This window comes from Rhagoletis zephyria, unplaced genomic scaffold (genome assembly GCF_001687245.7).
Source record: "Rhagoletis zephyria isolate East Lansing unplaced genomic scaffold, Rhagoletis_zephyria_1.1 Rzeph_scaffold_00126, whole genome shotgun sequence".
Classification (NCBI taxonomy): Eukaryota; Metazoa; Arthropoda; class Insecta; order Diptera; family Tephritidae; genus Rhagoletis; species Rhagoletis zephyria.
Window position 1 is genome coordinate 376,768 of NW_016157210.1, and position 13,008 is coordinate 389,775.

At 32.7% G+C, this 13,008-nt stretch overlaps 1 protein-coding gene and 1 long non-coding RNA gene across 2 annotated transcripts in view; one reads left to right on the plus strand and one right to left on the minus strand.

The window, feature by feature from the left end:
- The window catches only part of LOC108380457 (toll-like receptor 5), an 80,322-nt gene that overhangs the window by 2,244 nt on the left and 65,070 nt on the right, over positions 1 to 13,008 (minus strand). The gene's annotated exons all lie outside the window — the stretch shown is intronic.
- The window catches only part of LOC108380495 (uncharacterized), a 2,676-nt gene continuing 237 nt past the window's right edge, over positions 10,570 to 13,008 (plus strand). Inside the window, exons 1-2 of the long non-coding RNA XR_001849568.1 lie at positions 10,570 to 10,580; positions 12,175 to 12,176. This is a non-coding gene — a long non-coding RNA (uncharacterized LOC108380495). The remainder of the gene's footprint in view (positions 10,581 to 12,174; positions 12,177 to 13,008) is intronic.

Genomic DNA, 13,008 nt, shown 5'->3' on the forward strand with positions numbered 1-13,008 from the left:
ATTAATTTTGTTCACATAACGGTTGTTTGTAACAGCCAAAACGAATCGAGATAGATATAGACAAATGTATACATAAATGATCAGGATGAAAAAAGAAATCGATTAAGCCATGTCTGTCTGTCCGTCCGTCTGTCCGTCTGTCCGTCTGTCCGTCTGTCCGTGTACACGATAACTCGAGCAAAAATTGAGATATCTCAACGAAATTTGGTATGTAGGTTTCCCTTAATCCAAGGTAGGTTGTTATTGAAAATGGGCGAAATCGGACTTTAACCACGCCCACTTCCCATATAACGGTAATTTCCAGAAATACGAAAACTGCGATATTTTAGTAACTACTGAAGATAATTCACTCAAAATTGATATTTACAATAATTTTTAGACGAAAAATAAGAATATTATAAATTTTTGGAAAATGGGCGTAGCCACGCCCACTTATGGTTACATGTGTATATCTTGGTAACCGCTGCACCAATTTCTTCCAAACTTGGCACAGTTGTTGGCCTTCGCACAACATACCAAATGGCCGAAAATTTTTAAAATCGCTCAATAACCACGCCTACTTCCCATATAACGGTAATTTTCAGAAATACGAAAACTGCGATATTTTAGTAACTACTGGAGATTATTCACTCAAAATTGATATTTATAATAAGTTTTAGACGAAAAATAAGAATATTATAAATTTTTGGAAAATGGGCGTAGCCACGCCCACTTATGGTTACATGTGTATATCTTGGTAACCGCTGCACCAATTTCTTCCAAACTTGGCACAGTTGTTGGCCTTCGCACAACATACCAAATGGCCGAAAATTTTTAAAATCGCTCAATAACCACGCCTACTTCCCATATAACGGTAATTTTCAGAAATACGAAAACTGCGATATTTTAGTAACTACTGGAGATTATTCACTCAAAATTGATATTTATAATAAGTTTTAGACGAAAAATAAGAATATTATAAATTTTTGGAAAATGGGCGTAGCCACGCCCACTTATGGTTACATGTGTATATCTTGGTAACCGCTGCACCAATTTCTTCCAAACTTGGCACAGTTGTTGGCCTTCGTACAGCATAAAAAACCGCCGAAACTTTTTAAAATCGGACAATAACCACGCCCACATCCCATATAACGGTAATTTAGAGAAATACAAAATCTTCGATAAATCAGTAAATATTGAAGCTAATTTATTCAAAATTGATGCTTGCAACAATTCTTTACCAAGAAATACGTTTATGGTAAAATTTTGGAAAATGGGCGTGGCACCGCCCACTTATGATCACATATAAGTATATCGGTAACCGTTCTACCAATTTGTACCAAACTCGGTATGGTTATTGTACTTGCCACATATAAGCAAAACGTTGAAAATTATTGAAATCGGACTAAAATAACGGCCGCTTCTCATATAACGGTAAATTTCAGAAATGCTTGAAACTTCAATATTTCGAAATTGAAGGACGCTAATTTACTCAAAATTGATACACCTCGGCTTACCATCTAGCGGAAGGTTTCGGAAGGGTGAAAAAACATACATTTAACACTTGCGCCGGGTATTTAATGTTCGGCTCCGCCCGAACTTAGACTTTCTTACTTGTTTTATCTTACTTTTTTATTTTTTAATTTCATTTAGTTTAGTTAATTTAATTTAATTTCAGTTTTTTATTTATTTAATTTTTTTTATTTTTTTATTTTATTTTTATTTTTAAATTTTAATATTTATTAATTTAAATTTTTTATTTTATTAATTTTTGTTGTAACTTATTTCATTTCATTAAATTTGTTATTATTTATTGTATTTCTTTCAACTTATTTTATTTTTATTTGGTTTTATCTTTTTTATTGATGCTTTTTTTTAAATTAAAATTTAATATATTTTCCTGAATTATTTTAGTTTATGTACATAATTTTTGTTATTTTATTTTATTTTGTTTTAATTCATCTTCATTTGTTATGTTATTTTTATATTTAAATTTATTTCATTGTATTTCAATCAATATTTTCATTTTAATTTATTTTATTTTATTTCATTTTTTATTTTTATTGATTTCATTACATTTGTTTTTTTTTTTCTTTTATTTTTTAATTGTAATTTAGTTTATTTTATTCTAATTTTAATTGTATTTTATTTTGTTTTACTTAGTGTAATTTAATTTGATTTAAATTAAATTTTTGGTAAATTTTTGTTTCTGTTTGCTTTATTATTTTAATGTTATTCATTTTCTTCCATTTTATTTTAATTTATATAATTTTTGTTAGTTTCCTAAATTTTTGTTTCATTTAATTTAAATTTATTTTATTTTATTATGTTTCCGTTTTGAAAGTATAAGTGCTCATAAATTCTTATTTTTCCTAATTACTTAAGAGCCTCAATTAGTAAATTTTTCAACTGAGTGCCTTTATCCATATTTACCTATGCTCGGCCATAAATTGTTATACAATCTGAACAAATACATATGTAGTATGTATGTATGTACGTACATAAAATACCCTCAAAAGTGTTGCCACACACTTGTTGTTCGAAACAACTTTAAAATTTTGCAGCTTATTTAGGTAACCTACAACTCATAACGAAGTGCGTACATATGCTTATGCATAAATAGTTCTTTTTACATACATACATACGAGTACATACTCGTACATAAATAAATGTGAGCTGACAAACTTTTATGTTCGCACACCTACATACATACATTTGAATATGCATTCACATAAAATTGCATTCGCTACTTTTTAGCTGCTGTGGCCATATATCCTTGTAAGCGCATAATAAATACATCCATGCAAAGTTGACCTATGAACTTCCCCCAAGCACCGCGGGCAGACTTTTGTGGCTCATGTGTAAAACACACTGTAAAAAAAAGAAGAACTTTTGTACTTCAATTGCCAGCTGAATTACCTACGTACACACATAAATGCAACATAACTATATTTATATGTAAGTATGTATCTATGTAAGTACGTAACTTTCTTGGAGTCCTGCAGGGAAGCTGATTCTTTTCGAAATAACTCTCATATGATGAGCTCGATAGTAACTAGCTGCAGCACTTCAATGTGACATAAGGCAAATACCATGCGAATCCCCCAAAGAGGTTTGGGAATGCTGCTGTTGTGACAGCTCTTGGCGAGATATAGATCTGAATCGTTTACTACGAGGATTTTCATATGCATGTATACCCCAGGCGGTATTAGAACTGAGTGCCACGGCAAACTGCCGCCCAATGTTCATTTAAATTTAATTTGATTTTTTAAACTCTCTTCGAAGCGGTCATTATAAAGATTTTTTAATCATCTTTCGTTTGTCATCCATATTATAATATTTTATTAAATTTAATGTTTCGTGGGCCACCCATATTTTAATCAAAATTTTTAAATAAATTGCAATTCTCTTAAAAATGTTTTAATTTTATTTAAAGTTATTGAGCAATTGGCAACCCTCTTTAAAAGTATTTTCGAAATAAACTATTTTATACCTCTCTCGTTTGATACACATATCTAAAAATTTCATTAAACTTGTAAGTTAAATTGATTTTGAATTTCTAAATATCTGGCAACCCACTTCGAAAGCATTATCGAAATAAAGCTTTGTTAAATTCCCTTCATTTGTAACCCACAATAAAATATATTTTATTAAACTTATTATTTAAATCGGGTTTAATTTTTTTGAGCAGGCGGCAACCCTCTAAAAGAATATGTTTGAAACAAATCGTATTTGCTCCATTTGGTTGGACAAACAAACTCTGTTTTATTTAGCTTATTAGTTAATTTCCTTTACTTTTTTTAACAGTTGACAACTTACTTAAAAAATATTTTCGAAATAAATAGTTTTGGAACCGCTTTCGTTTGACATACTTAAATATTTTTTTTTTAATATTCAATATATATTTAATTTTCAATACTAAATAAATTGATTTTAACTTTTGAAAAAGGTGGCAACTCCCTAAAAAAAATATCCTATATGTTAATCCAGGTTACAATAACCTATCTGTGTGCTCCCCGAAAAGTGGAAGGCACTACAAGTTCATTGCTGAAGTGCTTGTTGCCGTCTCGATTAACTATATAGTAGTCTAGTAGTAGTCCGATTAATATTCCTTACAAGCCATACTTATAGAATTTCGCATTAGGAATCCCAGTAAGTAATCTGAGACTCTTATGGCGTACACATTTCCATTTAAAACCGCCCATCCAATTTACGCCGGCATTCATTAATTTGAGTCCTTCAAGGTATACATATGTACATACATGTAGGTAATCGTACTCCCACGCTCGCATACATACATATGTACATACATACATACATACATACGTAAACAAAAGTATTAATAGAGGTGTATCAAAAATGAAGCCTCATATGTAATCATAAATCTCCATCTTTTTGCTCATAAATTTTTGAGTTCTACAAAATGCTCAGCAGGGACAAGAAGAGTAAGCAGTGAGAAGAGGAGCAAAAGTTAGAACAATAAGGTGTAATATACGCACACATACATAGATACATATTTACATGCATGCATGTGAATGTAAGTACTAGTTTTTGTAGTTTAGAATTTAGACGTAGTAGCAGGGCAAGAAAAAAAAACAAATAGATTGTGGTGAACATAGGGTTTAGACACGTCGCACAGTGGTGAGCCCCATATAAAATATGATAAAAAGCAACAATTGGCCACGCCCACTACACTAGGGGACGGAAATGGTAACTGTTATTCGCTATTAATGAAATTCGAGTTGTAGTTTAGTTTTAGCTGCAAAGATTTGAAACTGCCACGACCCCCAGCCATACAAAAACTAATTAAACCAATTTTTCTTAAAGCCCGATAATGTCAGACATATCTCGGCAGTTAGATAGAACTCGATGAAACACCTAAAACTTATCTCCTGATTTCTAACAAAGTGGGAAATTATTGCTGTGAGAATATTTAGGCTGTTTGTTGCAAGACTCTGCTCATGGTTATAAAACGAATTAAAGAAAATATTTTGAAAAACTAAACTCCCGAAATATATGCATTAGTTAATCCCCCTCATCAAAAATATAGTCAATTTCCATTTTTTTACCAACTCGAAAATGGCGGATTTTGTTGCTCTCAGACCACTGTCGTACCATAATTTTTTTTTTGCCTAACTATAGTTCTGGTTTTTTACCCCCAACTTGGTTACACTGGTTGAATACGAGTGCATACAGTTGCAGATGAATGGCACCCTCAATTGCGAAGTCGTCCAGTGGTTAGACTCGTTAATTTGGCTTTTTATTAACTACTTGTTGTTGTTTAGAGGTTTTTCGAGTTGAATAAGAATGAAACTGGTAGAAAAATATTTATGTGTTTTTTTTTTGCACAAGCAAAAACTTGTAAATATTCTTGTTTTATAGAAAGAATTTTCCAGGGTGGGATTATCAAAAGTAATTGTTCGTGAGCATTTGACGGTTATTTAAAGATTACAACTTTTTACTTCGGTATTTAAAATCAAAAAAAACATACTCTTAAAGACTGTCTTCCTCTTTTCTTCAACCTTAGTGACTTTGGCTAATCGTTTCTCTTCCATGCCAATTTACGCCATTTAGCAATGCCAAGTCAAGCCAAAATCCGTCTCCGTCTGGTCTTTTTTATTGCAGAGGAGGCCTTCTCTTTTCTTTCGTGTTAAATAATAGTAATTGTAATGGTAATGATAATGGTAATAATAATGATAGAGGTAATGACAGTTGTGATAGTAATGGCAATGATAATGTTTATAACAATGGAAGTGGTAGTGAAGGTAATGGTAATGATAATGTCAAGGGTGATGGTGGTGAGGGTAATGGTAGTCGTAATGGCGATGATACTAATAACGGTAATGGTTTTGGTAATGCAAAAATTATAATAATGGTAATAGCAATAGTAGCGGTAATGGTATTGGTAATAGCAATGGAAATGGTAATCGTGGTGGTGAGGCTAGTGGTAATGGTAATAGTAAAGGTACTGGTAATGGAAATGGTATTGGTAATAGTAATGATGTGGTAATAGCAATGGTAATCGCTATGGTAATGTTGATGGTGATTGACATTAATAATGGTAATGATATTGGTATTGTTATTAGCAAGAGTTATAGTAATGGCAATTGCAATGGTAAAAGTAATTGTAATAGCAATAGTCGTAGTGATAATGATCGTGGTAATGGTTTTGGTATTGCTATTGGTAATATAAATGGTAATGGTAATGATAATGGTAATGGACCCGAACTGGTTATAGTAATGATACAAAAAAAGTGCAGTTAACAGCTTTTGACTCACTCAACAATTTCCTAAATTTATTTCACCAAGTTCATTTGACAACTAGCCCAGTGTACTGACATTAAAATTGCATAATTTTTATGGTCACAAAAAGTGGATTACGATTAAATAAACATGGCTAGTAAACATTAAAACTTGGCTAACCTAAAGTGCTTAATTACATGTAGTAAATACATAAATACTATATATGTAAGTACTAAATGTGCCTAAGGTAAGTACTACAAAACTGTCACAGTGGGTGTTGTTGGTCATTTACCACATACATATGTAGGTATGTAATATGTATATTTGTAAACATTGTCGCTGTATATCGCAACTTCCGTACAAGTATTTAATATTTGAATAATAAGTACATATGTTTCGTCGGGGTATAAGTTTCTCGCTTGCGGCGTTATGCCAACCATAAGCTTTATTAACTTAAAATACTTTGAGACGAGTACTTGTAGTTGTTGTACATAAATCATATTTTTTGACATATTCGTACATATGTACATACATACCTACACATGTATTTAAGAATTGAGTTATATATGCTATCGTATTCTGCAACTACTATTCCATGTTTATGTGAAATCCCCATCTCGCCAGCTAAGGTTGACATTACAATCCAAATGTTTAAAACGTTTTTTCTCCAATTCAGGATTTTCGACTTAGGCGGTTATTGCTTATGACCACAAATATGTGAAATTTATGAGGCGCACACATTACTATGCTAAAACAGTTGACTTCTAGGCAACCAGCGCCAACTGAAAATCAAATTACTATGTTCTTAAGTTGATAATAAACTTAACTGCATGCTGATACCAAATGGAGAAGTAGCCAAAATAGAATAAAAAACTAAAACGACAATGCAACAGAAAACAATTGAAAAGTGAAACTTTGTAACAATTGCATTATAATCGCTGTTAAAGTTTGCAGTTTATTTCTTTATTGCTTGAAATTAATGGGTAATACGAGTAGCGTAAGCATGAGCGTATGGGCAGTGAAAGAGGGCATGCACGGTGTTTTGCAGCGTTAACGGCATTTACAAAAAATATGGTTAGACTTTCGACTTTTTGCATGTAGGCAGATGCATTGACAAGGTGAAATAGTAAACGAGTTTTCGCTGGCGTTATTTCTGCTAATAAGAATAAATATATCTATGTACATACATAGCAGCAATTGAAGCTGTAAGGACGTTTTCTTTATACTTTTCAGCTAAATACTATGAATGACCACTAAAAAAAAAAAACCATTTCTACTTTATTTTTTGATAAAAAAAAAAATTCAGGCCTCTTTCCATCATTCAAAAAATTTATTGTAAAAAATATAAAAACAACTAAAAGTGCACATACCAGCGGAGAATCGCTGAGTTGCAGGTATCTTAAAAACAAATCAAGGACAGGAAAAAGTCCTTGCTGCGAAACCCTAACCACAGGGCAGAATCGAAGAAATAATTTCGAATGTCCTAAAGAGCGCGCTTAACATACTTGTTAAATGATACCGTCATTGCATGGTGGATTTACATGTATGTACATAAATGCCTTTTAAACCACGTAAGTCTCTTTGATGAAATATTAGAGGAAAATTTTGTTACTCATACGCCATGTGTCCTCGCGTATGTCAAAAAACAGTGGATCTGAATCGAAAATCTAGCGGGATGAAATACTAAAAATGCAAGTCTTCAAATCGGTACTAGGACCAAATATAATTTCTTAGGAATATCTAGTTAGAAGGCCCCTCAACTCTAGGACTTACTAGAATGCCCAATTTTTGCATCTTGCACCTGTAAAAGCTACGGTCGTTAAAGTCGAAGTAAAGTTTTTCCTCTCGCTAGATTTTCTATTCTATTCTAACTTCAATATAAAATTAGGTATATGAATGCGAAAAAATGTTCCAGGGAATTGTATGTCCTTTTAGGAGCAATTCTGAATTATATAACCTCGTGTTTCAAAGTCCTTGGAGGGACTATGAATTTAAACACTTATGTACTCAGATTCGTCGAGAGGGTAAAGGTTTCTTGAACATTTGTACGCTTTCTTGCGCTTATGTTTGAAAATTACATAAAACTTTACACTTTACATTTTGTATTGAAAACAACTAGAGATGAAAAGAAATTTTTCGTCGCATTAAAAAAATTATTATTTTATAGCTCGGTGCTTTTTACCAAATTAAAGGCCAGACTTATGGGTATATACCAAGTGGTACCTAGTAGTTATATGATGACAACTGTTCGATTTCCAACAAATAACTGTAAAATGAATAAACTAAATAAGTGCAGAAGTGCTTAAAAAATTATATGATTTTTAATATATCTTCGATTACAACAAATTAAATGCTATTCTAGAGATATGAAGTCAACCAAGAACTTGAATTTTCCGAAATCTAAACCATTGTTTTCTCTAAAGACTAAAAGAAGTTCGATATCGATAACAAATTTTCAAGGATATCGATAACAATATCGGGTAATGTATTAGTAACGATAACAACAAAATAAAAACCGATATAATTAGTAATATTACTGTGATCGATAAATGCATCCAAAGTGATTTCGATTAACATTTGAATAGTGATACTGATAAATATATCGATAAATAGTTATACTTGAATGGCTTCTTCGATATCGTTGGGCTACTAGAAAGTCATCGTTGGCATAAAATTTGCATGCAGCAAATTTTTACTACTCACTAACCAAATTTAAACTTTTAATGCAAGCACTGCGTCTGTTAATGCTGCAACTACCAAGCCAAAGCAACAGCAATCAGTAGCTGGCTGAAAAAAATAAAAACAAATTCCGTTGAACTTTCAAAGTCACACGCCCGCAGACTGGGTCAAAGGCGCCAGCGCTTGATTTCAACTATTTTTGAATTTTAAGATTCATTCTAAAGAGCTGTTATATTATTTATTTATATTTACATAGATACTCCAGGTTCAAACAAGGCTTTCGCGCCTAGACGCCTCCGCAGCTGTTTCGCACCAGCATGTCCACCAAACAACTACGCGGCGCAATGGCGTCATTCCACCTCAATGCGCCAAAGGGCACTTCAGCTGCTGCGCCCAAGTTGCCGTTGTTGCTATTGCGGTTGCGGTCAAGCGCGAAGCAAAAACAAAAAAAAAATTGAAAAATTGTGCATTCAACCAACACTCTACTCACTATAGTACTATATACAACTGTACACATAAATATTTTGAAATGTACTACATACATTCACTTGTATATTCTATATAGAAAGTAAGGTTAAGTGCAACCCTGGGGAGAGACAATGTCAATTTTCACAAATTCTCGCAAAAATTGGAATGCACATAAATTTTCGCTGGCGCATAGTGTGTAAAAAATAGACTGCAAAACAAAAAAAAAACAGCAAAAATAAACGCTAGCAATAGGAGTGTTTCGCTAACTAGTGTTCGTAGCCTGCGTAAATAACATAAAAAAATATTTATGTAGCACGTAAAATTTAATGGACAACAGAAAAGTTGAACGCTGTGGTTGACGACTGATATGCAAGAGTGTATATAGAAAAATTGAGAGCTTTCTATTTCAATAAGCCAGTAGTTTTAGCGATTTATGAACAAATGTAATTTGCAGTACGAGTTGGAAAAGCAAAAATTTTAGCTATTAAATAATAGACATTTAGAGTGGAGGAAAATAAAATGCGAAATGTTTGGAAATTGAGCTTTACACGCATACTATATCAGGCATATGACTTATTAAAACAAAAACAAAAAAAAATTAATATGCATATATAATTCTTGACTAGAGTAAACATTGCTGATGCGCCAAAGATTGTTCCGGATATCAATCAGACTTATAAGGGTTACCGGTACTTTCGTTGAAAAGGATTACTTAAAATGTTCTTCTGATCAAGGATAGGTTCCGGTGTTAAAGGGATTTAAAAATTAGCCTGTCGGCAGTTTGCCTATACATTTTATATATACAGCCTTGTATGAAATGTTATACATATTGGAGAGGGAAAGATTTATTGAATAAGACTCAACACTATTTCCCCTCTTAGCTAATCGTTTTAACCCTTTCACTGGATTGGTCCATTATATTAGACACATCAGCAAACAAGTTTTACCTTAATTTTTCATTGAAATTTAAATTTTGTGCCTAATACATAGAGCAAAAAAAATATTTTTTATAATGGATGGATGAGCATTTTGTTTATTGTTTTTTATAGTTTTCATGCTAAAAGTGTACACAGATAGGTTATAACCTGAATTAAGATAAAAGATATTTTAAAGAGTTTAATTTTTGTAATAAGTTAAAATTAATTAATTAATAAGCTAAACAAACGAATGGGAGCCCAAATCGATTTGCCTCGAAAATATTTTTTAAGAGAGTTGCCACCTGTTAAAAAAGTTAAAATCAATAATTTAATACGTTAAATAAGGTATGACAACAAAGTGGGCGCCAAGCGAAAGGGGTTCAAAAACTAGTTATTTCAAAAATATTTTTTAAGGGAGTTGCCACTTGCTAAAAAAGTTAAATTATTTTAATTAACAAGTTAAATGGAAAATTTTAAAATAATTATCAAACGAGAGAAGAAGAATCGTATTCTTTATTTCAAAAATATTATTAAAGCGAGCTGCCACCTGTTTCGAAACTCAAAATCAAGTTAATTAACAAGTTACATACATATATAAAATATTTTAATGTAGATGTTAAACGAGAGAGGTTTTCAAACAGTTTTATCTATTTGGAAAATAATTTTGAAGCGGGTGGCCACCAGTTTAGGAACTTAATTGATAAGTTGACCAGTTTAGGAATTTAATTGATAAGGTAAATGAAACCCTGCAAATATTGTGAGTAAGTTAGTGACTTAGTGAGTCTTTATCTGTATAAAATTTGGCGTACAGATAGCCTATGACTTAAAATAACATATGTATGTAGGTATAGCATATTTTTTGAAGTTGTTTAAAAATCAAATCCCACTTTAGTTAAATTCTACTTTAAATTAGAAGTTCAGCGAAATTTTCCCAATATTTTTTTGTTACAAGTACATTTTAAATCATAACGATAAACTGACCTTAAGGCAGTGGGCAAAAGCTATACGTACTTATGTGAGTCTTCATGTGAGCAATTACACACTTTACACACATGCTCAATACATAAACACTCTGCTCAATTTAATATTTTAGTACTCGGACTTAAATTAAGGTTTCTGTGTCACATGCGATAAAAAAATGTATGTCAAGCAGACTCAATAAAATAAACTTACGCCAGTTTAAGAGAGCGAAAGGAATGCGAAAGTTAAACAAGCAATTTCGCTGAAGTCACAAAAAACACACAGACATGAATATAACAGCATATTTAATATCGCTTTCATAGTCGAAAAAGAAACTTTAAAATCGATAATCATAAACATGGCAAAAGTTGAACTCAGCATGTTGGCAATTCAGCAAGAAGATAATGCGCGCAGTGGTTAAGGTATTTTTTTCTTTTTGTTTTTATTGCGTACAATTCAAATCAGAACCATTGACAGTAAAAGAAGACACCCAGAAAGAATCACAGCAAAAAGTGAGGTGTGGAAGACAAAACGAGGCGCATAAAAACGAATGAAAGCGCGAATTCAACCATACGCCGCTCCATTCCCCCTAACACTCGCTGCTGCTGCTGCTCCTGCTGCTGCTGCTGCTGTCAGCCGCTTTGCATTCACCTTCATTCTAGGCTAGGTACAGTGGCGATAATGAAAATTGCAAAACCAGCGCAACGAAATAATGGCACAAACTTTAGCCATTTGCGCAGAACATCGCATCAGAGGTTGTTTGTAGGTGACCTAACGCTCCCCACTTGCCCCCTCTTCCCCTACAATTTTCCACTCCTGGCAGGCAGGCGATTTTACGTTGCGCGCTCTCTGACTTAAGTACTCTTGCAAATTTGTAGCGAGCAGCGAAAAAAAAGCTGCACGCAACAGACCGTAACTGCGCGTCAAGCGGTATGCGGCGTGTATGTATGTATGTATGTATGTGCGTGGCTTTGTGCAAGGAGCGAACGTCTTCAGAATTATTGGCTGCTAAAGTTTTTCGATTTGGTTGCTGCCACAGTTTTTCCTGCTTAACTTGTTTTGTGCCACGTTATTCTGTTCTACCATTTTGTTTTGTTTTGTTTTGTTGCCTTGGATTTTACTCCATGTTTTTGTGGTGGAAATAAATCTCAGCAGCGAATTTGTTTGTTAATGTGCGTCTTACGCATTTGTGGGTGGATCGAAGGAGATTACCGCAAGTGTAATAAAGTTAATTTATTTTTGAACTGAAAAAAGCTATTTAAGAAACTACAAGATGTCATAGGTATATATACTAGACCAGGGGCGCACCCAGGAATATATTTTAGGGGAGGTTTTATATTTATGAAGATATATCACCGGAATATACTGAAAATTCTCTTCAGATAATACGCTCTTTGAAATACATTTATGCAAGTTTTATGTACAGTATGTAATAAATAAATAACCGGTTTAAAATTCATAAACTGCACTCTATTTACATAAGATTACCAGAACTCAAACATTTTTAACCGACTTCAAAAAAAAGGGGAGGTTAACAATTCGTCGGAATACATAACCTGGGACCACGTGAACCGATTTCAATAATTCTTTTTTTATTGGAAAGATGACACGTCAAGGGTCGTCTGGTAATTTGGTTTAGATCCGATGATTGGATCATGCAGAAATTAACGGTACTCGTAAATTTGTATATGAGAATTGAAGTCGGTTGTGTTCTTTCCTTAAAAACTACTTGTTTAATAAAAAGTTCTATAAACTCAAGATG